The 27,333-nt window shown below is 44.7% G+C and overlaps 1 long non-coding RNA gene across 1 annotated transcript; it reads right to left on the reverse strand.

Moving 5' to 3' along the window:
* Window positions 1–482: 482 nt before the first annotated feature.
* Window positions 483–25,458, reverse strand: LOC307206577. The gene is made up of 3 exons (XR_013834373.1): window positions 25,262–25,458; window positions 8,908–9,187; window positions 483–1,823 (listed from the first exon to the last, which is right to left on the reverse strand). It is a non-coding gene; the product is annotated as an uncharacterized lncRNA (long non-coding RNA).
* Window positions 25,459–27,333: the final 1,875 nt, after the last annotated feature.

A 27,333-nucleotide genomic window follows, 5' to 3' on the forward strand; every position in this document is an offset into this window, starting at 1 on the left:
ATCAGGTATCAGAAGTGCCCTTTCTGCTGCTTTAAATCCAGACTGCCCTCCTTTTCCCACGATTCTATGTCTAAAAGAAAGCTCTCAATTCGCTTTGCTCTCAAAAGATGTCTACAAATCACCAATCTTCTGAGTCAGCAGAATCTCCTTCCTGTTGTCATTGCAAAAGCTTCTATAATTGTAAGGGAATTATGACCAGCCTGACACAGTTATGATATTGGCATGTCTTTGTGACGCTTGCTTCCATGTTGTATCCTCTATCCTCCTTAGTTTCCAAATGCCCTTTTTGCCATCTGCTATGAGCCAAGTGTGGCAATTTCTCATCCCCTTAGGGAATAGTTTTTTCTATCCAGTGCCGAATTTCAGAGGGATACACATGCTTTCACCCTCTCCTGATACTTGATCTGTTGACATCTTGCCAACCAAGGTAAACAAAGAATTGCCCATAACAGTTGTTTGCAACAATACATTAAAATGCAGCCTTATGGTTGAAAGTGTTTTATTAGGGTTAGGATGTAGGCAGACAACATTTCCTTTGTGTTAAGAGTGGATTGTTCTTGGTCAAGCCTTTATAAATGGGTCTTCCTCCAAAATCTTGGCTTCTGTAAGCCGACTGCAAAGAGAGGCCTGTGCCAAACCTAAAAACCTTAAAACAGCTGAGCCAAAGCTATGTAGAAGATGCAAAAGACATTGAGAGTCAATCTGATGTGACAGGGGGAAGTGTTGTCTCCAAGCACAGTGATTAGTTAGATGTAGATATTGGAAGCAAAACCTGCCTCAGCTGCCTCCATAAATATGTGTTTAGTAGTACCATATAGCAATCTGTATTCTAACTTGCACGGGTTAGAAACATGGAGGCTGTAATGAAAAGAAAACACGCCTTGGGTTTGTTGCTTTCCCCTAGCAAACAGTTCTGGGAGTGGTGGGCTCTGCAACTGGGTCTGCAGTAGAGGGGGCTGGCTATTTTATTTGGTGTTTAAGTATATGTACAGAATCAAGCAAGGGAAGGGAGCTTTTATCTCATGAGGCCGTTTCCTCCCATCTTCGCATCATGTGTGGTGTCGAGCGATGGGTCTGTGGAGAGAGGACAGCTCACACAAAATCAGGAGCAAACGCACTCCCAGTTGCACACTGGCAAGGCATGCTTGCTGCCCCTACCAACTGATACATGCCCCCCGCCCTGGCAAAGAGAACTCTTGTCTCCAGCAAAGAAAATGTAACTCTCATTTCCTGTAGGTGGGGCAACATGCTTGCAGCGCTTCGACGTCTAACTATTCAGAGGCCTTAAAATTAAGATATCGTTATGCCCTTTTAAATTAACAATGTGCTTGGCTACCTAAAGAATTAAAACCAGAGATTTGGTAAATGAGATGACTTGAACACACTTGACTATTATCTCATGTTATGTAGAAGATCACCATTTGTTGGCATCTTCCTGTCTCGAGAGACAATGGGAGTGCGCCTCCGAGGGTGAAGTCAGACTGCTGGAGAATCACAGCGCCTGCTATGGCTGCAGAGACCGGGAACTCGTAACTGCTGCCTCCTGCGTTGCTTTTCCTGAAGGGACCTTTCTGGGGCGCAAGTCTGGGCAGTGTGTCTGGAGGTCCTCGGCTGCCCAGCTGACAAGACCCCCTCTCAGCCTCGCTGACGTGGTCCATAGGAAAGCAGAGCAAAACATTCGGCACCCGCTTGGCTGCAGGAAGGAGGCTTAGAAGGTGCCATCAAACTGCCTTAGGGACTCTGCTCTGTGTAGGATTTAGCCTTTTCTTCTCCCAAAGATATTTCGCAAGGCAGCTGGTACAGATTTTTCCTTGGGTTTTAACCTGAAGAAAATCATCATTGTGGTCAGCATTGTGAAGTGCAGCATTATGGAAGAGTAAAACATCAGACCGAATTGAGGATTATTTTAGATTCCTCCTGAAATGGGGGCAATAACAGCAGATTAAAGGCTTGGGACATGCATATTTTTATGGTTGTTTTTTTAAAAAAATGGCTGCCACAATTCTTCTGGGTAGTCTAGGGGGATATTTAATTTGAAACTTTGGCACCATCTGTTTTTGGGGAACTATAACTCCACAGAACATGAGAATTTCTGTTTTGGCATTTCATGGATATCCGTTCAACAATACTGATGTGCTGCAGAGCAGAAATAAAATACCTCGCTGCCTCTTGCTGGCTTCTGAGCTGCAGGAGGCTGAGTAAAGTGGCATCTCACAGCTGTTCTAGGGCAAGTGATATTGAGCACCATATGGACACACCCTCTTCACTATTAATCAAACGTATTCTCATCGAGAAGGACAGCGTTCTGCCTTGCTCTGTTGTATGGCGATGTCTGGAATTCATTCTTTCCCATTTAAATGAACATGTCTGGTCCAGGAATATTCTGAAACGTGCAAGTGTTCAAGGGAACAAAACACCCCGGTCCACAGCGTGCTCTGAGAATGGAAATCCTTTCCTCTTTGCAAAAAATTGTTTCTGTTTCCTTCTCTCGCATGCAGTCTCGCTGACTCACTTTGATACAAGTTTCTTTATTGGTTAAAACTACTACTTTTCCCCCCATTCTGCAGCTCATTTTATAAAGTTCTTGGTAGCTATTATACAGAAGACATATCTGCTCCTAGGTTATTCTTCCTTGTAGTGGACTCTAGTTGTAACTGCTCTTTTCTTCCATAGATGGATGTGGTGGTTTTCTTAAACTTGCTGGGGGCATTGATTTAGGGCTGGCCAGCTACCAGTTTGTTGTTCTTGTCTTGTCCGATTCCTGAACCTAAAAACCAAGCCCAGATGCTCACTGTTCTCTGTCCACATTTAATGTAACATCACATACTTCAATGGCACCTTCTACAGGTCGGTGAAAATGGTGCAGTTAAAATCAGCTGGGGGAGGATAGATTTATTATCTGAATTATCCTAGCACTATTGCAATAAATTAGGGACATGGGCGGCACTGTGGGTTAAACCACAGAACCTAGGACTTGCTGATCAGAAGGTCGGCGGTTCGAATCCCCGCGACGGGGTGAGCTCCCGTTGCTCGATCCCTGCTCCTGCCAACCTAGCAGTTCGAAAGCACGTCAAAGTGCAAGTAGATAAATAGGTACCGCTCCGGCGGGAAGGTAAATGGCGTTTCTGTGTGCTGCTCTGGTTCGCCAGAAGCGGCTTAGTCCTGCTGGCCACATGCCGTCTCCCTCGGCCAATAAAGCGAGATGAGCACCGCAACCCCAGAGTCAGTCACGACTGGACCTAATGGTCAGGGCCTCTTTACCTTTACCTTATTGCAATAAATTACTTGTGTTCTTTATAAGACTAGCTGTCTTCCCTGACCCTGTCATTCTTTCTCCACTTTCCTGAGAATCCTGGTGATGTGGCCAAATGTTTGCAACCCTTTGGTTTTCTGGCGTGGTCTCCTGCCATGTTTAATAGCTGATTTATGTCTATTTTTCAGCACAGTAATAAAATGCCATTACACTGCCTGCCTTTCCAACTTGGGCAGTGCTCTGAGGCTTTTCAAGGCTACTTAAATTAAAGTTGTAATTTGATTAGATAAAAGCTTCTTCCTTACCCACTCTTCCCCCTTTACTGCTTTCTCTTGTTCAATGCAGCTGAGGAATTAGTGATTAATTGCTCCTTGGTCAGTCAACTTGAGTTCCTCATTGGAGAAGTGGCTTTGGTTACTGGTTTCCTTTCAGATAAGTTTTATTTTGCTATAAGAGGGGGGAAAATGTTATCAAATAAAAATTGATGGGGAAGAGAAAGCAAGTAATAAAAGCTGCATGTTGGCAACAGATGCTGACAGAAGGGGCGGTAAATTATAAATCCCCCAAATGCACTAAATTAAAAGCAAATAATAATAATAATAATGGGCAGAATCTATAAGAAAGCTACTAATTAGCATTGCAGGGGGGCTTAGTTAAATGGGATTTGTGAGTGAACAATAAAAGGATTTTGGCCTTGGAAAACAGACTGCAGGATAAAATAGCACTATATGTAGTACTTTTTGAAACTACCATTCTAATTCTGCCATTAGGCAGCAGCAGCCAGGAAGTTGTTGCCACTGCTGCTGCAGCAAAACAAAACAAAAAATGCCTTCATTGGGAGCAGAATATTGGCGCAGTGAACTTTGGGGTTTCAGCAGCAGGGCCCATAAAGACCCACAGTCGTCCTTAATGTACCATAGGGCACTTATCACACACAAAAATGCCCTTATTAGACAAATTGGCAGATCTAAAGGACTGCATAGCTCCCTCTGTTTCCACACAAGGCCTTTGTGACATGTGGGGTCCTCCTGCGCCACAAAGCACAGGTAAGTAGCGAGATTTGCCCAAGTACCGTATTTTTCGCTTCATAAGACACACTTTTCCCCTCCTAAAAAGTAAGGGGAAATTTGTGTGCATCTTATGGAGCGAATGCAGGGGGGAGACAGGCAGGAAATGCCCCCAAGAGGGAGAAGGGACTGACGTGGCCAGTCAGTCCCTTCTGCCTTCTCGTAGAAAAGCCCGCAGGAGCCGTGCACTCCTTAAAGGGTGCGCGGCTCCTGTGGGCTTTTGCGGGAGGTGGGGATATTGCCATAGCCGCGCGCAGCCCCTCTGGCCGGGAGAGGCTGCACGCGGCTATGGCTTCTTTGCTCTTTGGGAATGGATCCTGCTCGCTGTCTTGGCTTCTTTACTCTTTGGTGTGTGTGTGGGGGGGGGGAACCTGGGCTTCCCCTGGCAGCCCCAGAAGCTCTGGGAGAAGTGGACAGGCTGCGTACAGCCTTTAAGATTTTTTTTCTTTATTTCCCCTTGTAAAAACTAGGTGCAGTGCGCCTTATGGTCCAGTGCGTCTTTTGAAGCGAAAAATACGGTAATTCTGGGGAGCCGGTCCAGAAACTCCCCAGCAATTGCAGGGGTGATCCTTTGCACCCAGAAGCCTCCAGAGATCAGAAATTTGTGCTGGCTAATCAGTTCCTTTGTCATCCTAGACCTTGTGCCTGGTAAAATCCCGCCGGCAGCAAGACCCGGCTGAACCGCTTTGCCGACTTACAGAGAGGGAGGCCAGCACTGAATCTGGATGTACTGTACCGACCTGACCATCTGTTGCCACATTAAAAGAGGCCGCAAAGAGCAAAATCTGCCACCGGGGGGGGGGGGGAACAGTGCGCGACAGTATTTTAAAACCAGCAGGAATTTGTCAGGCTTTTGCTAATGCTGTGTTGCTGACGACGTGCCTGGATTTGGGCTTGAGAAGGTTGTGGTGCTGTGCTAAATATAGCCGCCTTTTCCTGCATGAGCCGCTCTAGTGACTGAAGCCACAGGGTTGCTGCTGCCTAGCAGACTTCCCTTTTATTTTTTAAAATAAGCCCACTGGCATGCTTTGCTTCTTAGCTGCTCATCGTCTCTTCCTGCATGGTTCTTCTGCTCCCTTCCTCCCATCCCCCCAAGCAGCACCATTTCAGCAGGTCTCTAAGATTTCCGATGAACGTGGGTGCATCATTAAGGATCTAAGAAACAGCAAGGAATTGTCAAGAAAATATTCAGCATTCTACACTCTTAAGGAAGTGGGGTTTTTTAAGAAACTGTGTTGCACCAGGGTAGGGGGCCAGAGCTCACTTGTGGAGCTTTGCACCCCAATTTTGATCACAGATGACAGGAAAGACTGCTAGCTCTGACCTTGGAGAACCTGCTGTTACTCAATACAATACGATACGATACAATAATCTTTACTGTCATAGTCCCATACAGAACAACAAAATTGAAAAAAAAATCTACATAAGACATTCAAAACCAACAAGCATGCTATCCCAGCTATCCCAACCTGGTTAGCCCCCTAAAAATAATAATAATAATATAATAATAATAATTTATTATTTGTACCCCGCCCATCTGGCTGGGTTTCCCCAGCCACTCTGGGCGGCTTCCAACAGAGATGAAAAATACACTAAAATGTCACATATTAAAAACTTCCCTGAACAGGGCTGCCTTCAGATGTTTTCTGAATGTCAGGTAGTTGTCCATCGCCTTGACATCCGATGGGAGGGCATTCCACAGGGCGGGCGCCACCACCGAGAAGGCCCTCTGCCTGGTTCCCTGCAACTTGGCCTCTCGCAGTGAGGGAACCGCCAGAAGACCCTCGGAGCTGGACCTCAGTGTCCGGGCAGACCGATGGGGGAGGAGACGCTCCTTCAGATATACTGGACCGAGGCCATTTAGGGCTTTAAAGGTCAGCACCAACACTTTGAATTGTGCTCGGAAACGTACTGGGAGCCAATGTAGGTCTTTCAAGACCGGTGTTATATGAGACCCCATTTTTAAAATATAATATACTCCCATAGAGACTCCTTGTTGTTATTGTTTAGTCGTTTAGTCGTGTCCGACTCTTTGTGACCCCATGGACCAGAGCACGCCAGGCACTTCTGTCTTCCACTGCCTCCTGCAGTTTGGTCAAACTCATGTTGGTAGCTTCGAGAACACTGTCCAACCATCTCGTCCTCTGTCGTCCCCTTCTCCTTGTGCCCTCCATCTTTCCCAACATCAGGGTCTTTTCCAGGGCGTCTTCTCTTCTCACGAGGTGGCCAAAATATTGGAGTCTCAGCTTCAGGATCTGTCCTTCCAGTGAGCACTCAGGGCTGATTTCCTTCAGAATGGATAGGTTTGGTCTTCTTGCAGTCCATGGGACTCTCAAGAGTATCCTCCAACACCATAATTCAAAAGCATCAATTCTTCAGCGATCAGCCTTCTTTATGGTCCAGCTCTCACTTCCATACATCACTACTGGAGAGACTCCTTACACTGCATTTAAAACCAAAATAGCATTTGGATAGAAACTGTTTCTCGCTGTTTTTCACCAAGAGCTCAAGTGAATAAAATGGTTTTAACCTGGTAACTTAAAGAGAAGAGGGAAGTGTGCCTATCCCTACACACACACACACACACACACACACACACACTTTGTAGATGACTCCCATCATCCCCAGTCATCATGGACCAATGGTCAAGGAAGGTGGAAGTTAAGTAGGAACAGCAGGGGAAAAATATCTAATGAGAAACAAGAACAACTTTAAAAAGTGAGAAGCAAAAAATGATTCCTCACCCCTTGGTAAGACAAGGTTTCAATGAAAACGAAGAATCTAACTGAAAAAGCAATGTTGTTAGGTTCACTACATTTTAAATGATTCTCCCAAGCTTAGTTGGTCAGAGTGTGGTGCTGATATTACCAAGATTGCAGGTTCAAACCTTGTATGCGACAGTTGCATATTTCTGCATTGGAGGGGTTGGACTGGATGGTGCTCAGGGTCGCTTACAACTCTATTATTCTAAGTTACAGGTGAAACTCAGAAAGGCATTGCTCTGTCTCATGTCTCTCATCTGTCTCTTGGCAATGCCCCATAGATTCTCTATGGGGTTCAGGTCAGGCGAGTTTGCTGGCCAATCAAGCACAGTAATCCCATGGGCACTGAACCAGGTTTTGGTACTTTGGGCAGTGTGGGCAGGTGCCAAAGTCCTGCTGGAAAATGAAGTCAGCATCCCCATAAAGCTCGTCTGTGGAAGGAAGCATGAAGTGCTCCAAAATCTCCTGGTAGATGGCTCTGTTGACCCTGGACTGATGACATGGCTCCCCAAATCAACACAGACTGGAAACTTCACACTGGACTTCAAGCATCTGGCATTGTGTGCCTCCCCATTCTTCCTCCAGACTCTGGGTCTTTGGTTTCCAAATGAGATGCAAAAGCTGCTCTCATCAGAAAAGAGATTTGGAGAGCCATGTCATCAGCTGGTGTTGGTCCACTGTGGTTCATCAGCTGTACACCATGATCATCACAATTATAACAAATAAAGGCTTGACATATCTCGCTTTGCAAGTCATGAGTCTATCTCATATATTAGTTTCACCTTTTAAGTTGAATTACTGAAATAAATGAACTTTTCAACGATATTCTACTTTTCCGAGTGTCACCTGTATTTGCTGTATTTTAAGCTTTGCTGCCCAAATCAAGCATCTTCTGACATTCCCTCAGTCTTAAAGAGAAGCCTAGTTGGCAACCAAACTGCTTGTGCTGGACAAAGACGGCAACTGCCAGCAGAGTCTTGGCCTTGGGCTTCCTTTGGGCTCTAAAATCACGAGGAATAGAGGCTGGCATTAAATATTGAGAGCTTTTGACTGGCAGGTATTGCATTCATCTTCCAGCATGTCTCCTGTTTCCTTGCTTGGATGCCTTGCTTTGCTCGTTTCTTGTTTTAGAACCTGAAGACAATCTCCTTCCCATGTGATGGGCCCACGTGTTTCTTGGATCTCAGCCAATGCATTGACCTGTTATAAGAAGCCTCCACAACAATCACTCTTTATCCATCTCATTGCTGCCCTCTGACCTTTCTCCCTTCACACATTTTCTTCAAAATGCCTCTGTTTATGGCTCTGTAAACTCACAGAAGTGCACAGCAATGGCTCCATAGCAGCTCTCAACCTTCGCTTTTTAGAGTATGCAGCACTTAAAAAAACAAAGACCCAGAATTGTGGTCCAGTAAGAAGCAGAAGAAGAAGGGACGCGGGTGGCGCTGTGGGTTAAACCCCAGAGCCAAGGACTTGCCGATCAGAAGGTCGGCGGTTCGAATTCCTGTGACAGGGTGAGCTTCCCTGCAGCTCTTGTTGCTCAGTCCCTGCTCCTGCCAACCTAGCAGTTCAAAAGCACCTCAAAGTGCAAGTAGATAAGTAGGTACCACTGCAGCGGGAAGGTAAACAGCGTTTCTGTGCGCTGCTCTGGTTCGCCAGAAGCGGCTTAGTCATGCTGACCACATGACCCAGAAGCTGTACGCCAGCTCCCTCAGCCAATAAAGCGAGATGAGCGCCGCAACCCCAGAGTCAGTCACGACTGGACCTAATGGTCAGGGGTCCCTTTACCTTTAAGAAGCAGATGGAATAAGAAAAGATCCCTTACTTTCCTGTATAAATGGCATTGGATTCAGCTGCAGGCCCCCTTGGAGGAAACAGATTATCCGGACCTATGTTAGCAGAGATTTAGGACTGAGTTTGGTGAGGAATCAGCCTTGGTCACCCTGGCAGGCGACCTCCTTCAAGGGAGAGGTGGGAGAGGGCCACACGAAGGCTGGCTTGGAGATCTCTCAGCGGCTTTTGATGCCACGGACCACAGCATCTTCCTGGGCCCTCTCTGTGGGTTGGGAGTTGGAGGCCCCATGTTGCAGCAGTTCAGCTCCTACCTGTATGACCAGTACCAGAAAACAGCCTTGAGACACATGTCTACCTCTTGTCTACATCTTGGCAGTTGCCCTGTGACATGCCACCAAGTTTGATTCTGTCCCCGCTGCTATTCAACATCTGTATGAAGCAGCCATCGGGCGTTGGGGGCACAGTGTTATCTGTATCAGTTTGCATCCCCCCCAAAAAAACCCGCACAATAATCCACCAGCATTTTAGTGTGTGTTACTCCTAGCATACCAATTTTTCTTCAGTTTTGCCTAATATACACATTTTTACAAGTACAGTGGTACCTCCGGTTGCGGACGGGATCCATTCCAGAGGTTTGGCCGGATCCCAATGTTTTCGCAACTGGAGACACCGCTTCTGCGCATGCATGCACAGCAAAACCCCAGAAATATACTTCTGTGCTTGCCGCTTACGTATCCCGAAGTTTACATAACCGGAGGGATACATAAGCAGAGGTACCACTGTAATTTTACCTAATGTTTTTGAGGGTGTTATTTTAACCAATCTATGCATTTTTGTACACATTATTCAGCTGAGTAACTGCACTGCAAATTTCAGGGCAGTGTGAATTTTGAGGGATAGCTCCTTCTTCATGTGCTGCTTTAGAAAGTGCATATTGCATTAAAATGTGAATTAGACTGAATTTCTTCCCCACTGCTAATGATGTATTTCCAAACACATTTGTCTCTGTATAATTTATAGGTTTAGATCTATACATAAATTTTTAGGTGTGCATTTTTTTTTAATGCAATATGTGAAACAGCTCCCAGGTTTGATTTCTGCTGTGATTATTGTGAATTGCACAAAATAGACTTTTGAGATTCAGCTTGTAATTCCATTGTATTTCTTAGAAGAGAGTATTCCTTTTTTTAAAACACACCCCATGCAGTTTGAACCATTCTAGTGTTGCTGTAATATAAGGGCTGTGTAATACTTTAATTTCTACAAGAGATACATTATGTAAATGAGATCCTCATGACCTCTGGAATAGACTTCTTTGTTCCCTCATATTATAAAGTGAGCCATTAAAATGTCACTTAAATTTTACAGCATGCACTTCCTGTCTTGTTTAATTATAAGAAATTTGGTTGAGTGTTCTGCTTGGGGTACAATGCAACCTCGTACAACAGGCAATTCTAGATTCAACTCTAAAAGGTCTTGAGAACATAGGGCTCATTGCCTAACCATTTAATCTGCTTGATTTTTGATAGGTTTTTGCACCAATTAGAGGAGTTTAGGAAGTCATCGAAGCTTTAAGGCCCTTATCTATAAAGCTGAACCATACATAAAATTTCCCTAGAATTTCATAGAATTGTAGCGTTGGAAGAGATCATGAGGGTCATCTGGTCCAGTGCAGGAATCTTTTGCCCAACGTGGGGCTTGAACCCACAACTCCGAAATGAGGAGTCTCCTACTCTACTGACTCTCAAAGGAAGGAAGGAAATTTCCATCTGCCTGAAGGCACTGAAAACAAAGATGTCATTTGAGATGTTAGTGACTTGGAAGAACGCGGATGGAATCATGGGGAAGAGGCATAGGAGTTGCCCTCCAAGGCTGAAAATGCTGTTCTAGTTTATTGTTCTAGCATCTCAGATTTAATCAATGGAATCAATGGAAGACAGCAGTAGTCACAAGCTGATTTCTGGATTTCTCAGTACACTTTAAGGTTTTTTTTCCCAAATCACTCCCTATAGAACACTGAATATAGGTTTCTTAATCTCTTCAAGTATAGTTGAGAAATGGGGCAGCGTATAAGCAAGTTTATTTAGCTTGAAGGTTCTTTATTCACTGGGAAGCTAAACGAAATGTACTTCTTTTTATTTAAAGCAAAACAATTAGAGTGGTAGATCAAAGATTACATTTATATTAACATCCAAGTTGAATTTCAGATTCATAAAATGAATAAATGGTAGCCAAGGTTGGGGTTTTTTAAGGATTTGCTCTTTCTTTCAGGATTTGCTTAATTAATAATAATAATGATAATAATAATAAAATTTATTATTTATACCCCACCCATCTAGCTGGGTTTCATTTGGTTTGGTTTGTCTTGGCAAGTTTCCAAATTTTGATTCTTTCCATTAATAAATTCTGGATCAACTTTTGTTCTTTTTGTTCCATTCCATCCGAAAGCTAAGGACATTATTCAGTGGATTAAAGTTAAAGTTTAGTCATGACTAATTACAAATAAAATCTATTTTTATTTTATTTTCAGAATTTTTCACTATATACATAAACAGTAGCTACCTTCAACAAATAATAATAATAATAATAATAATAATAATAATAATAATAATAATAATAGTTTATTATTTATACCCCACCCATCTGGCTGGGTTTCCCCAGCCAGATGGGCAGCTTCCAACAAAATATTAAAATACAATATGCCATTTCTATCCCTGGTGGGTGAAGACCAGCTGAAGAAAGATATTTTCCACAACCAGAGCTGTGCTTTCTGAGCAGCCCTGTGCATACACAGCTGGAGCAAAAGATAATCCTGTACTTATACACAGTCTAATAATTTACTTATCCTGTTCGCGTAGCAATTTCAATCAGCCGTGCCAGTGATGACCTTTGGATGCTAGTTTCTGCTGCTTTCCCCCATTTTACAAACCGGAGCCGAGTTTGAGCCTCCCTTATCTGGGTTGTGTGGTGGCATTCACAAAGCCACACCAGTGAAATCTCGCCAGAAACCAGTGCTGCTGCTGGCACCGCTTCTCTGCCGGGGGGGGGGGGCGCGGGGGGCAGCAGTGGAGCAAGCTGATCAGGCATCTGCGGCAGGGCCAGCCAGGGCAGGACGCTCCACTGGGCCTTCGAAGAATCTGCCTTCCTCCTCCCACTCAGCCACCCTACAGCTGAGGGGGAGGTGGCGGACGGACCGTATAGGGCAGCGTGGAGCCTGTGGGTGCCCAAGCCACCGCGTCACTCCCAGGAGAGATGCGTGGCTGAGGCGCACTTCAGGTCCTGCGGTGAGTGCCTCCCGGCATTTTGTCACCCCTCTCAGAGATGGCCTGGCCCCACCGCACCCCCCTTCATCTGCCCCTGGGTGGGGGTCTCATGACTTCACTGCCCCTTTGGTTTCTGCCACCTGAGGTGGCTGCTTCACTCAGTCTCCATGGGTAGCCCAGCCCTGTTTCCCACCTCTCTGCACTTGGGCTGATAAGCACTGTACATTTTAAAAAAAATAAAAATAAATTTTATTAGTATTTTCCACACAACAACAACACGAAAGATATCTAAAAATAACAATACACAACACACAAAAATCAACATTCGAAAACTAAAGAAAGCAACAACAACAACACTGTACATTTAAAGCCCAGTTCAAGCATCCTGCAAACTGTTGTTTCTTTTTTAAAAATATTTTTTATTGATTTTCTTTTCTCAGAACAAATATCCAATATCATTACTTAAAATTCATTTTCCTTTTTTAAATATATTTTTATTAGGTTATTTTTAAGATATCATTTTCAACGGTAATTAAACATACTTTTACATCTTATTCAAATTTTTGATTTCCATCAATCCTGTCTGAAAATTTTCCCATCTAATCTCTCAGTATGCATTTCTTATTTTCCCTATTACATTTCAAACTCATAACCAATCTCTCTCTCTTTTTCTACTTTGTAACACTTCGTATATTTCTCCTTACAAAATTTCTTGTAGTCCTACTAGCGTAATTTGTTGATTACAGTTGCTCTTCAAATAACTCATACACTTCTTCCAATCTTCTGTAAATCTCTGGTCCCGCAGGTTTCGAATCCTTCCTGTCATTTTGTCCAATTCTGCATAGTCCATTAATTTCGTCTGCCATTCTTCTTTCGTCAGAATTTCTTCTTGTTTCCATTTCTGGGCTAGCAATACTCTTGCCGCATTAACATTCATTTTCCAATTTCCCCCCTCCCTGTTGACTTCCCCCAACTTCCATTTCTGGTTTATTACATCAAATGCTACATTCTGCTCTTTGTACATAATACTTTGTTATCACCTGTTATATTTCTTGTTCTCGCAAACTGATGTTTCTTAAGCGTGCTGGGAATTGCAGAGCTGAGTTGTCAACTACATTTCCCAGGATTCTTTGCGGGAGAAGTCACATGCTTTCAACGTGTGGTGTGTGCAAAGCCCTGGCGTAAGTGAGGAAGCCCTCCTTGTCTGACAAGGCGATGCAGCTTGGCTGGAGGTAATTTGTCTGGCATGGTCTCCTGTTATCTTTCGGGTTTAAATAAAAATGTCTCATCCGCGGCTCAACAGCGTTGCCATAGAAACATCTTGGTGGAGCGATGGCTGGAGTAGAAAGAGGCAAGGCATGCCAGGGGAGCAAAGTGATGGGGAGACAGAGACAGCAGAACACTGCCAGCTCACTGGCTGGTGAAGAGAAAGGGCATTTTGTGGCCTTGCAGGACCAGGCAGTTTTCCAAGTGGTTTAGACCTCACTTTGGGCATGGCTTGCTTTTTCAAGCAGTGGCGTAGCAAGGTCAGGTGGTACCCGGGGCGGAAAATATCTTGTCATCCCCCCCACACAAACACTCATTGAAATCTAGCTGGACTCCCAAGAGACTGTGATCTACTCACAGTATAAAATGACTGGCTGTGACCTACCCATTGTCACTGCCAGGAGTTGTTCAGGGGAGGGGGTTGGCCAAAGTTGTTGAGCTTTTTGGGGGTTACAGGGTTTGGGTCCTGAGTAGAGGAAGCTTCTGCTTCTCTCCTTCCCTCCACCCTCTGCTTGTTCGCTCGCCTGCCTCCTTCCCTTCCCGTTCTCTCCCCGCCAGCCTCCTCCAGCAGCCCAGGAGCGTGGGGCTGTCAATCTGAAGAGGGGAAGGCTGCCAGCAAAGCAGCACAGCTCCCCCTCTTCCCCCGATGGCTTGGGGTAGCAGGGAGTCACGGGCGGGTGGATCGCCGAATGTCACGCCCCTCGGGAATGACACCCAGGAAATGTAATGAAAATGATGTATAGATGGTGTATCACTGTGGTTAATTTAGCGAAAATGTATAAATCTAGCAGTAAATGTTGGAAATGTAAAGAAAAAGAGGGAACATTCAATCATATGTGGCGGGAATGCAAAAAGGTGAAATGTTTCTGGGAGGTGATATACAATGAGTTGAAAAAAATGTTGAAATATACATTTATAAAGAAACCAGAAGCATTCCTACTGGGAATGGTGGGAAGTGATATAAACAGAAAAGAATGTAAACTTTTTTTATATGCAGTAACAGCAGCTAGAATATTATTAGCCCAGAAATGGAAGCAAGAAGAATTGCCGACGATCGAAGAATGGAGAATGAAGTTGATGGACTATGCAGAATTAGATAAATTAACAGGAAGGATCCGAAACCGATGGGACCAGAAATTTACCGAAGACTGGAGTAAATTTATGAACTATATGAAAAGTATTTGTGATGATCAAATGACGTTTGTAGGTTTGCAAGAAGTTCTGTGAGGAGTATTGTTAGAAACATTGTAAAATTGGAGAAGGGGAGATGATATGTTAAGAGAGGTAAAGACAATATAAAATTAAGTAATGCATATAAAGTGATTAAGACGGAAGATCAGCGGAGGTGCTGAAGGAAGTCCAAAAAGACTGTATTTGTAATAATTTGTGTGGTACGTTTTATAAATTGTATGTCAAAATTAATAAAAATGTATTTTTTAAACAAAGAAAAAGGAAATGACATCCAGGGGGGTCCGCACTCACCGCCCCCACCCTGCTCTGCCCCTGTTTTCAAGCTGCCACTGGAAAATGTAATCTGCAGCCTACTTGTTCCTAAGCCAGCATATGTTGGATGCTACTTGACTTTCCCAGGTGAGGTCCCAAAGGCCACCCAGGTAACTGCTGCCTGCACCTGTGAAATTCTCTTTGCCACCTGGCAGGATGCAAAGAGCCCAGAAAGCCAACTCTGCTCCAGGTTGAGCTCTGTTGGGCCATGGGAGTTGAGGCATCGGTGCTATTGGCTGCCAGGAGGATTTAAACACACATTAGATGCCAATACCTGGAGGAATTTGTGGTTAAACAGGGGTAGCCCACAGCTGGCTGGCCGAGGCAGCTGCTTCAGGTGGCAAAAGCTCCCAAGGCGGCAGCCCTGCAGCCTCCAGCACAGATTTGGGCCAAATTCACACCCCAAATTGCACAAGATCTTGCCCAAATTGAGTGACATGTTGCCTGAAATTGGCACTGGTGCCAGGGCCAATAGCAGCAAGTATGGCAGCAGTGGCAGCAGCAGGTGGCACTTCCTGTTTCGCCTCAGTGAAACAGAATGCACTACTCCTGGAGCAGCATGCAAAACTTGGGAAGATATATTTAGTGAATAGACCTGGCCTGCCGAACACAAGCAGCGTTAAAAGGATGGTTAAAATAAGCTAAAAATAGCTTGCAGAACTTTTGGACGCGATATATGTTCCAAAACCTCTGCAAGGATTATTGTTATTAGCTAATGTTGATGTTTCAGCACAGCCCGTCTGAACCCTTCCTCACCCCTGTTAGCTATAACTTGTCATGGAGCAAATATTGACAAGTGAGAGCATTAATACTTATCCTTAAAGCATTGCAGTCAACCATCAATCCGTTTAAAGGTCGTACTCTGATGCTGCCGGAGACATAAATAAATATTTGTACAGCTCTGGTATTAAACAGCAAGGTGCTCTTACTATAGTCTGTGCATATCATGCCAATAACGAATGCCAAGTACTGGTCAAAATCACTGCAGTTTTCCATAATAAGTTGCGGTGGCAGGGATGATGGCTGAAAAGCGAGAGGGATTTGGTCTCTGAGAATGTCCATTCTACACATGCAAACAATTATTCAAATGGGAAATAGACAGTTTAAAGAGGGGGGTGGTTCTAAGAAATAAGAGATCTGAATACACACGAACAGAAGCAGAGGCAGACTTGAGCCATAGAACCCAAGGACCCTTCGCTCCTGCAATAAAATATTTGAGGAGACCGAGCCTCCCCCCCCCCCGTTGAGGGGCACTGCCATTCCAATGGGGTGTCTGTGAGCAACCTCTTGTGATCAATTGCTCTATTTGATCAGAATGCTTTCCCCTGATCTGCCACCTATGGTTCTGGGAGTTGTAGGGAGCGGCTGCTTATAGTTGGAATTGTTTAATTATTATTATTATTATTATTATTATTATTATTATTATTATTTATTTATTTATTTTTAAAGGGACCCCTGACCATTAGGTCCAGTCATGAGCGACTCTGGGGTTGCAGCTCTCATCTCGCTTTATTGACCGAGGGAGCCGGCTTACAGCTTCCAGATCATGTGGCCATCATGACTAAGCCGCTTCTGGCGAACCAGAGCAGCGCACAGAAATGCCGTTTACCTTCCCCCCAGAGCGGTACCTATTTATCTACTTGCACTTTGACGTGCTTTCAAACTGCTAGGTTGGCAGGAGCAGGGACCGAGCAACGGGAGCTCACCCCGTCGTGGGGATTCAAACTGCTGACCTTCTGATCGGCAAGTCCTAGGCTCTGTGGTTTAACCCACAGCGCCATCTGCATCCCTATTATTATTATTATTTAAATATTAATTCAAAAGTTACAATGCAACTTTGTGATGTGGGAGTAAGGATTGGAGTGATCGCTCTGTGATATTAGGGCAGTGGACATGTGGCTGCAGTGATGAGCTGTGGCTCATTTTGACAAGAACAAGCCTACCTCCCTCCTGCTGTCAGCTTTTGCTTTCAGTTAACATTACATCTGAACCATTTAATGTGGTTGAACTTGACCATACAGTGGTACCTCGGGTTACAGACGTTTCAGGTTACAGATGCTTCAGGTTACAGACTCCGCTAACCCAGAAATAGTACCTCGGGTGAAGAACTTTGCTTCAGGATGGGAACAGAAATGGTGCAGCGGCGGCCGCAGGAGGCCCCATTAGCTAAAGTGGTCTTCAGGTTAAGAACAGTTTCAGGTTAAGAACGGACCTCCGGAACAAATTAAGTACTTAACCCAAGGTACCACTGTATTTTGTGAAACAAGCCAACTTCCTATACTGCAGCTTGAAGGTGGCTCGATTTATAGTTACATGATAACCTCAGTTTGCTAGGTTGGGTGACATGACAAGCTACAGCTGACCAAAAATGGAAGCAAAATGGAAGCAAAAATGGAAGCTTTTGAACTCCACCTTTTGCCTTTCCACATATGAACCCCAAGGGAAGCTTGGCTTCTCACAACAAACTATGGTTTATCGTTATACCCGTCACATGCAGCCATAGTGTAGCACAGTGACTAAAGCTGCAGTACTTTGCACGCTTAACTAGGACTAAGCACCACTGAATATGGCAGGACTTCCTTCCATTTATGGTCCAGTGCAGAATGAACACCCACTGAGACAGGAATGCCCCCCCCCCCGTCTTGCTTCTGCCTTCAATTCTTTATGCACTTTCAGGAAATCTGTTGCCACTCAGCCCCACCAGCTTCAACATGCAGATAATAATCCCGATCTGCCTTACGAGGTTGTGAAGTTCTGTTTTTATTTAACAAAATGTACATAACGCTAGCCAGTAGTGATGTATGGAAGTGAGAGCTGGACCATAAAGAAGGCAGATAGCCGAAGAATTGATGCTTTTGAACTGTGGTGCTGGAGGAGACTCTTGAGAGTCCCATGGACTGCAAGAAGATCAAACCTCTCCATTCTGAAGGAAATCAGCCCTGAGTGCTCACTGGAAGGACAGATTCTGAAGCTGAGGCTCCAATACTTTGGCCACCTCATGAGAAGAGAAGACTTGCTGGAAAAGACCCTGATGTTGGGAAAGATGAGGGCACAAGGAGAAGGGGACGACAGAGGACGAGATGGCTGGACAGTGTTCTCGAAGCTACCAGCATGAGTTTGACCAAACTGTGGGAGGCAGTAGAAGACAGAAGTGCCTGGCGTGCTGTGGTCCATGGGTCACGAAGAGTCAGACACGACTAAACGAATAAACAGCAACAACATATCGCTAGATTGTAACCACCTAACGGTTTACAAATATAGGAAACAAAACATTGAAATTATTGATAACAACAATTGATAACAACAAAAGATTATTACAATCAACAGTAGCTAAAAAGAAATAGCACACATGCAACTTCCACATGTCTGGAACAGCAAAGTACAGTGAAGGCACCTGCCTGGTGTCAACAGGTAGGGAGTTCCAAAGGGTAGTTGCTGCCAGACTTAAATACTAATTTCTTACAAGTAAGGAACAAGCATTATGTTAGTGCTGCCCTATGTCCAGAATATCCCAGACGTAGGTGTCAAAAATGGCATCCAGGCAGAATTTTTGAAAAGCAGCAAAAAATGTGTGGGAAAACCCAGGTATATGGCAGCCCGTAGAGGAAGTGTTGATTTTGGGGGTGATTTCCCTAAGAAATAGGGGAAAACTTCAATTGTTTATGGAGATTTTGACAAAAAAAAGCTTAACAACTTTGCCAGAAAAAGCTCAAGCCTACATTTTGTGCACCTGTAACAGTGCCAGTTTTGCAAATTGATGCAACTGAGTGTGCTCTTTTGGGGTAAGGCAATTCTGCAAAAGAAAACGAATGCAAAAGTACTTGGAGCACTCTAAATCACAATACAGATACAGAATTCCCTGCCATAATCGTCCTTATTATCTCACTATTTTTCTTACCACTCCTCAAAGGCAGAGAGATTTTGAGATCCCCTCCCCCGAATTCATTCATCTCACCACATTCATTCCGCCAAGTGCAAAAGACTATGTTGGGTCTCATCAACGTATTAAGTGTTTCATTGCACTGTGCACAATATAACTCCAGGGTGATTAATTAGCTGGAGTACTTCAGATCTCAGAAACACTGCAAACCGTTAATGTAATTGAACTTTACAGTCAGCACAACAAATTAAGAGGGAGAAGCAATTTCCCCCCCTCTCTTTGCAGTTCATTAGTTAGGACAGAATCTCTCCTGAAAACAAGAGAGAGCCTCCTTATAAAATGGAGTGTGGCATTTTTTGCACAGTTAAGAGCCCACCATCTTATTAGGAAACACACAAAGGAAAACGCCCGCCCACCCCTTTTGTAAATACCCTTAGGATTCCTTGTTTGTCTTCCCACAAACACATGGGCTATGAGGAGCCCGCAAATGTTGGTCTGTAGCACCAAAAAGAAGTTCTGTTTCATCCAGATGAGGACCTGGGCAGAAGAGTCAGCAACAGCGAAAACTAAGAGGGCTGGGGCTGGAGGAGTTATTTTGTGCATTGAAATAATAGCTCGGTAAATGTTTTCCACTCCTTCAAATCAGTTTCTATCATAGACGCGTACTTTTCTGAAATATACTCAGAGTCGATTTCATGCTCTTTATTCAGCTCATAGTGGTGAAGAGGAATGGAAGTTCCCCCAGAATGTCTGCTTTATATACATTATTTACACAATGGGCCCCACGTGATTGGCTAATTCCGGGATTCTCCCGCAGGCCAATCAGGTTGCGGATTCACTTCCACTTGAGCTGGATTGGGTGGCTCCTGTGGACCAATCAGACTGCTGCATTCTGGACCCTATTGTTCTAGGACCAACCAGACTGCTGCATTCTGAATCCTATTGTTCTAGGGCCAACCAGACTGCTGCATTCTGAATCCTATTGTTCTAGGGCCAATCAGACTGCTGCATTCTGGATCCTATTGTTCTAGGGCCAATCAGACTGCTGCATTTTGGATCCTATTGTTCTAGGGCCAATCAGACTGCTGCATTCTGAATCCTATTCAACTCAGTACATAACATTTTCTCTCTTTTTTTAGTGGATCATGTGGGTCTCCATAAATCAGAAGCGCAGGGGACGGCGATTGAGCAAACAGACTGACCTGGCTGAACAAATTTGCTTACAGACAGCACTATTTTACTATAAATTAATTAAATATCTATATCACCATTTGTCTAAGGATCACAAGGCAGTTTACATATAAAAACACACAGCATAGTGACAAAAATAATAAAACCACCCCACTCCCCAGTTTAAAAGGCCACAGATGGTTATATTAGTCAAAGGCCTGGGAGAAGCATCTGGCACCTTCAGATATGGAATGAAGGCGTCAGGCAAGCCTCCCTGGGGAGAACATCACACAAATGGGGAGCCACCACAGAAAAGGCCCCTTTCTGTGTTGCCACCCTCCAAACCTCTCACAGAGAAGGCACATAAAGAAGGGCCTCAGATGATGATCTCAGGGTCTGGGTAGGTTCATATGGAAAGAGGTGGTCCTTGAGGTACTGTGGTCCTGAGCCATTTAAGGCTTTACAGGTCAAAACCAGCACTTTGAATTGCACCTGCAAATGAATTGGTAGCCTGTGAAGTTGGGCTTGGGTTAGTGCAGTGTTATGTACTAAGCTTGGATCCTAGAACAATAGGCAGGTAGGGTCCTAGAATGCAACAACCAATCAGGCTCAAGGAGGGAAGCAGAATCAGCCAATTAAACGGAACTCGTTGTGTAAATAATGTATATAAAGCCTGAGGGTTGCGCGGGGGGGGGGATTCATTCACTGTTTTACAAGCTGCAATAAAAAGCATGAAATCACTACGCCGCTCCGAGTATATTTAATTCTGTATGCTCAAACCACCTTGCCCAGGTGAGCAGCCTGGCTGCCGAATTCTGTACTAGCTGAAGTTTCCGAACCGTCTTCAGAGGCACCCCTGTGTATAATACACTGCAGTAATCTAACCTAGAGTTACCAGAGCATAGACAACAGAAGTTAGTCTGTCCCTGTCCAGATTGGGGTGCAGCTGGGCCACCAGATGAAGCTGATGGAAGGCACTCCGGGCCACTGAAGCCACCTGAATCTCAAGTCAGCAATGGATCTAGAAGCATCCCCAGGCTATGTCCCCGCTCCTTTGGAGAGATTGCAATCCCATCAAGAGCAGGCAAGCTTCCATCCTTCCGATCGAGGAAACGACCAACTAGCAGGGCCTTAGTCTTTTCTGGACTGAGCATCAGTTTGTTTGCTCTCATCCAGTCCATTACTGAGGCAAGACATCAGTTCAGCACTTCCACCTTGTTATGTACTGAGTTGAATAGGATCCAAAATGCAGCAGTCTGATTGGTACTGGAACAATAGGATCCAAAATGCAGCACTCTGATTGGTCCTAGAACAATAGGATTCAGAATGCAGCAGTTTGATTGGTCCTAGAACAATGCAGCAGTATGATTGGTCTGCAGGAGCCACCCAATCTGGCTCCAGATTGAAGTGAATCCTCAACCTGATTGGCCTACAGGAGAATTCCGGAATTAGCCAATCACGTGCAGCCCATTGTGTAAATAATGTATATAAAGCAGATACTTTGAGGGGACATTCATCCCTCCTCACCGCTATGAGCTGAATAAAGAGCATGAAATCCACCCTCGACTCTGAGTATATTTCATTTTTATTTTTTTTTATAAATATTTTATTAAATTTTCAAAATACATAATAAACAAGAAAAAAGAGAAAAGTATAACCAACCGTTCAATAAAGCTTTTCTTATATAACTAACTGGACTTCCTCGCATCTCCTTACCCTGCATTATTTATAATCAGAATGTCAGCAAATTATTACCTTATTTCATACCTTATTATGTACTTTCCAAATATTATACTTCTAAATTTAAAATAATTTTTATCAATTACTCTGAGTATATTTCACACCTGCAGCTCTGTCCATGGCAAGGGACTCCCCAAATCACAGGATATGTGCAGAGTTCCAGTTGAACTCAGCTAATTGGCAACAAGTCATCTGGACATGTGTTAACAAGTGTTTGTGTGCAGTTTCCCGTTTCCTGCATGCAGCAGAAAAACCAGCCTTCCTAGTCCTTTACATATAATATTTCAGTTCTTCTTTTCCATTGACAGTTTGCCTTTAGTTCCTTCCTCTGTCTTATCTTGTGTGCAACGTTGACAGCAGCTCCCTGGACGATGAGTTAACACAGAGAAGCTTCCCTCTTTTTGACTTCCACTTCAAATCCACCTCACAACACTTGCCCATTCAGAACCCTGGAGGTTTGGAGGCCCATCTGCTGAAATGGAGACCGACTGTCTAATCCAGACAATTGCTTCTCGGGGCAGGAAGCCCTGTGCCGCTCCATGAATGCAAAAACTCTCCCTCTCATGGCACCATCTGCACAGCCATCAGCTAATCCCCAGTCGCCTTTCTCTCCTTTGAATTTGCTCTCTAGAAAGATTTGCTAAGACCAGTCACCTGTGTTTATCTGTCTGGGCTTCACTCCCCTCTGGGCTTCTGGAGTTATGCGAGATTAGATCGCCTTTCCTTTTTTCTCCCAGTGTACTTTATTCCAGCTTGAATGGAAACTGCAGCCAGAAATACCAGTCACTGTGGAGCAATAGAGGAAGACGCCTGCTTGTGGGCTTTGGAGATGCATCTGCTAGGCCACTGTGGGGGCAAAGAGGGTGGAGAGGCGTCTGTTAAGTTGTGGGTGAACATATCAGATGACACAGCGATTCTCCAAACAGCTCTTGTTTATTCACAGGTCAGAACAGAACTGAACTGAAGGGTTCAGCCAGCCTGCTTATATAGAGCTCCAGTACAACGTAACTGTAACAACTTTCTGTAACTATCCAATCACTGAATGTCACTTTCGATCCCTTATTTGCATATGTGGACCTGAACTATCTACAGTATCCCCCTGCTGGCCCAGGGTGAGAACTTCAGTACATAACAGCGTCCATGCCTTAGATGTGAGCAACAGGGTTCTACGCCCAGCCTTGTTAAGGACATCTGCTTTCTAAACACCCAGAAAGCAACACACCATCGCTTTAAAACACATTACACAATTCTGGTGACTTCTAAGGAAGCTCACATCACCATGAACTTTCTCAGCCTTTCTGCTTATTCAGATTTTTAAGGGGGGGAAACTTCTGAGAAATGAAAGATGAAACAAAGATCAATGCTCGTGATCCTAAGCATTTCAGCACCTGTAAAACAAGCGGGCATTATTCTGTCTGGCATACAGGTTGAAGGGTATACTTGCTACTTAATTGTTACTTGCCAACAAAGGTCCATATAGTAAGAGCTATGGTTTTCCCAGTAGTGAGGAATGGAAGTGAAAGCTGGACCATAAAGAAGGCTGATCGCCAAAGAATTGATGCTTTTGAATGATGGTGCTGGAGGAGACTCTTGAGAGTTCCATGGACTGCAAGAAGATCAAACCTATCCATTCTTAAGGAAATCAGCCCTGAGCGCTCACTGAAAGGACAGATCCTGAAGCTGAGGTGCCAATACTTTGGCCACCTCATGAGAAAAGAAGACTCCCTGGAAAAGACCCTGATGTTGGGAAAGATTGAGGGCACAAGGAGAAGGGGACAACAGAGGACGAGATGGTTGGACAGTGTTCTCGAAGCTACCAGCATGAGTTTGACCAAACTGCGGCAGGCAGTGGAAGACAAGAGTGCCTGGCGTGCTCTGGTCTATGGGGTCACGAAGAGTCGGACACGACTAAACGACTAAACAACAATAACAACAACAATTGTTACTGCACAGATGGGAGTGCTATAGAATGATCCTATACATTACTCAGAAGTAAGTCCCATTGAGTTCAGGTAAGTCCCAGATAAGTGGGTCCAGTATTGCTGTTTTTGTGTGGTTTTCCTGAAATATAAGTACTAGCCAAACGCCTGGTAGCAGAGATCTTGCCTCCTCAACCATTTAAAGTTGAGGTATTCCTCAATGAAATGCCAAACTTACCTGCATGTACAAATACCATGAACTGAGCACTTCACAAACCTTCCCACGTGTTGCGATTATGAATGGAAGAGAAAGTCAATTCAGTTCACATTTAAAGGTGAACTGACTTAATTCCCGCTTTCTGAAACATTATGCAAACCAAGCCACAGCCATCCTTCAATTTTGCCCTCATCTGAATTTTGCAAGGTCGTTCTGTAGTCAAGTAACATGCACTAAAATGTGACTAGGGTAGGATGTGTATTCAAAGGCATACAGGTATATTAGTGAAAATTACATACAGAAATGCATTATATTAGGGGTAACTACTTTGCAAAATGTGAATATTAGGAGAAACTCACATTGAAAAGATGTAGAATTTTCATGTGATGATGTGGAAAACTAAACTTAAGGTTGGAGAAATGGGAAATGGAGAAAAGCCAAACTTGACATATTCCCCCACTCAGTGGCGTAGCGTGGGGGGTGCAGGGGGGGCCAGCCGCACCGGGTGCAACATTCAGGGGGGGGCGCACTCACAGCTCTCTGCCCCTACCTGGCTCACTCACTCTCTCTCACTGCAGTGCTGGCTGTGCGAATCCGATCCGAGCTGCCGGGTCGCCGCCCACTGTGGAGGGGGAGGGTGCCAGGCGTGCGGTGCGGTGCGGAGCGGAGAGAGAGCGAGGGAGGGACTACCTGGGGGAGGGACAGTGCAGCGGCTGCCCAGCGCAGCGCTGAGCGTGGGAGAGAACTACACCCGACCAGCCCAGGCAGCAGCAAGAAGAAGCTGGCAGCAGTGGCAGGTTAGGGGTTAGGGGCGCAAATTACTTGCCTTGCCCCGGGTTAGGGGGCGCAAATTACTTGCCTTGCCCCGGGTGCTGACAACCCACGCTACGCCGCTGCCCCCACCCCTAGTTATGATACAGGGAGCTATCCCTTTCCTTATCTCCTGAAGTAAAGAATTTTTTTTCTGGTAAGGCAATGTACCCCGCCTCAAACAATTAGGGTTGCCTAATGAGAGGAGAAGACTCCCTGGAAAAGACCCTGATGTTGGGAAAGATGGAGGGCACAAGGAGAAGGGGATGACAGAGGACAAGATGGTTGGACAGTGTTCTCGAAGCTACCAACATGAGTTTGACCAAACTGCGGGAGGCAGTGGAAGACAGGAGTGCCTGGCGTGCTCTGGTCCATGGGGTCACAAAGAGTCGGACACGACTAAACGACTAAACAGCAACAACAACGTGAAAGTGTCCATTGCCCAGCCATAACATCTAAAAGTCAGTTAGCTGTTTATTTCCTTGACATCTGATGGGAAGGCATGGCCCTCTAGATTACTTTTCCGTAAAGTCATGCTAGAAGTCTCCAAAGAAATGACAATCTCCCGGGCAGCTCTCAGAAGCACTTCCAAATATCAAAATCCCATAGAATCTTACCACATTGCTTTCTGCATGGATAGGGCCCCTGTGACTTTCGGAGCAGCATGATTTGGATAAAACCCACAGGGGAAGCTTCCTTAGCCCTGCAGTCCTGGGCAAAGAGGCATCTGTCCACGTCTGTCATGCCACTGGTAACAGGCACAAAACCTCTGACATCTTTTTTTAAAAAGGCAATGAGCCTCATCTGCTAGTACTTCAGCTTCAGGCTACCTAGAATTCAGGGGGGGGGGTCCACATAACACCCCACGTAGCGTAATGTAACGTAACATAACATGATTAGTTCTGGTGGCAGATTCCCAACAAATGGGCAATGCAATCAGCTCCTTTGCTGAAGAAAAATGCGAAAGAAACTTCTTTTTCATAAAAAAGAGATGCTTTACAAAAACTTTCTCTTCCCCTCCTTTCCATTAGGTGCATTCACTGATCCAGCCCATAATTAACGAAATGATAAGATTAAAGTTTTCCCAGCTTACTTGCTAAACACTGTCTGTCAGGCAAGCTGTGAGTATTTAGCAGCGTGTGAGCGAAGGAGGTTTCTTCTTTAAATGTCAAGAAGCAGCTGCACCCACAAGCTGCAATCCTAAAGCCACCTACTTGAGAGTAAGCCCCACTGAATTCAGTAGGGCTTACTTCTGAGTAGACATGGTTAGCATTGCGCCCTTTGCTTTTAATGCCACAGCATGGAAACTAGCACTTCGTTGCATTAAAAGGACAAGGTTGGTGCCTTTCCCCAGCTAAGAAGAATTTTAAGTTGGTTTTTTCCCCCTTGCATGCTGTTTGATAATAGTAATAAACAAGATGGCTTGGTATGCTAAGCCCAGACACTTTCCCATGACCTTGTGGAAGCATTTAAGCTGCAGCCCTGGAGCTGCCAATAATCACTGGCAGGTCCTGCTTACTGGACATTCAGACACGTCTTCTCTGAGTAGTGTTGTAAACAAAAAAATGCCCTTTTCCCTTATGGGGTATCCAAGAGCCCATATAGAGTCCTTACATAGGTTCCCTATTGGTAGGAGAGAATAACAGAGGCCAACCAGAGAATATTGAGAAGCAAAGCAGCTAGTAAACTTGATCTTTATTGATCTGTTGCAACAGGGTGCTCCCCTCACCCGCAGGAGAGAAGAGGAACCCAGAAAAATGGCGCGCAAGGCCTTATAAAGACTTTTGAAATTGCCATCCTGTAGATCAAGACCACCCCCAGAAACATCATACATACATCACAGAAGGGGTGTAACCTAAGACCACCCCTCAGATACATCATACCTACATCACGGAAAAGGCGGTCTAAAACAGAAATCTGAATGTTGTTTTTTCTCTTGTCATTGTTTATCTCCTGTCTGGCAGGTTACTTGATTGTATTGCCTGGGGAGCCTGGCCAGTCTTTTGTAATTATAAATACTTAATTCCTGGGCCAGGTCACAGGCTCACACCCTATTCATATCTTAAATGTGCCCTTAAGACAGGATTTGTGAAGGAAAAGACAATGGAGAGGCTTTTCCATTTTCCTTGACCTTGCAGAGAAAACATTTGGTCAGTTGGGGACAGTTTGGGAATCAAAGATGGTTCCAGGTCAGTCTTCCTGTGCTGATCTATGTACGTGTTTGGTTGGTACACTTATGAACATTACCATATATTTAAGACCTCAAAATTCCTATCACAGTAGACCCACTGAAATTCATGGATCTCAAGTCCCCACATTCCTTACTTTCCATGCGTCTTCTCTGAGTAGGACTAACTTTGGATACAGCCCGGATCCAATGCAGGCTATTTCAAAATAATGTAGAGGACCAGAAAGAACCCCTCCAAAAGGGCTATGCGAATCCACAACACACGTTTGCCTCTCTGCAAATTGATGCTTTGTGCTGCTGTCTGTATTGCTGTTCATTATGCAAGATTTGCTTCTCACTCTTGTGCTTTATAATTTATGTGTAAGCTGCCACGAGTTCAATTTCATCACAGCAAGGCAGGCTATCAGTGCCCAAGTCAATGCCTGCAGAAATGGAAGTATGAATGGAATTTCGGCAAAAAAAGAACCAGTTGAACTTAAGCGTCTCCCCAGCCCAGCCCTT

Source organism: Podarcis cretensis (genome assembly GCF_951804945.1).
Source record: "Podarcis cretensis genome assembly, chromosome: 17".
In the NCBI taxonomy this organism is placed as follows: Eukaryota; Metazoa; Chordata; class Lepidosauria; order Squamata; family Lacertidae; genus Podarcis; species Podarcis cretensis.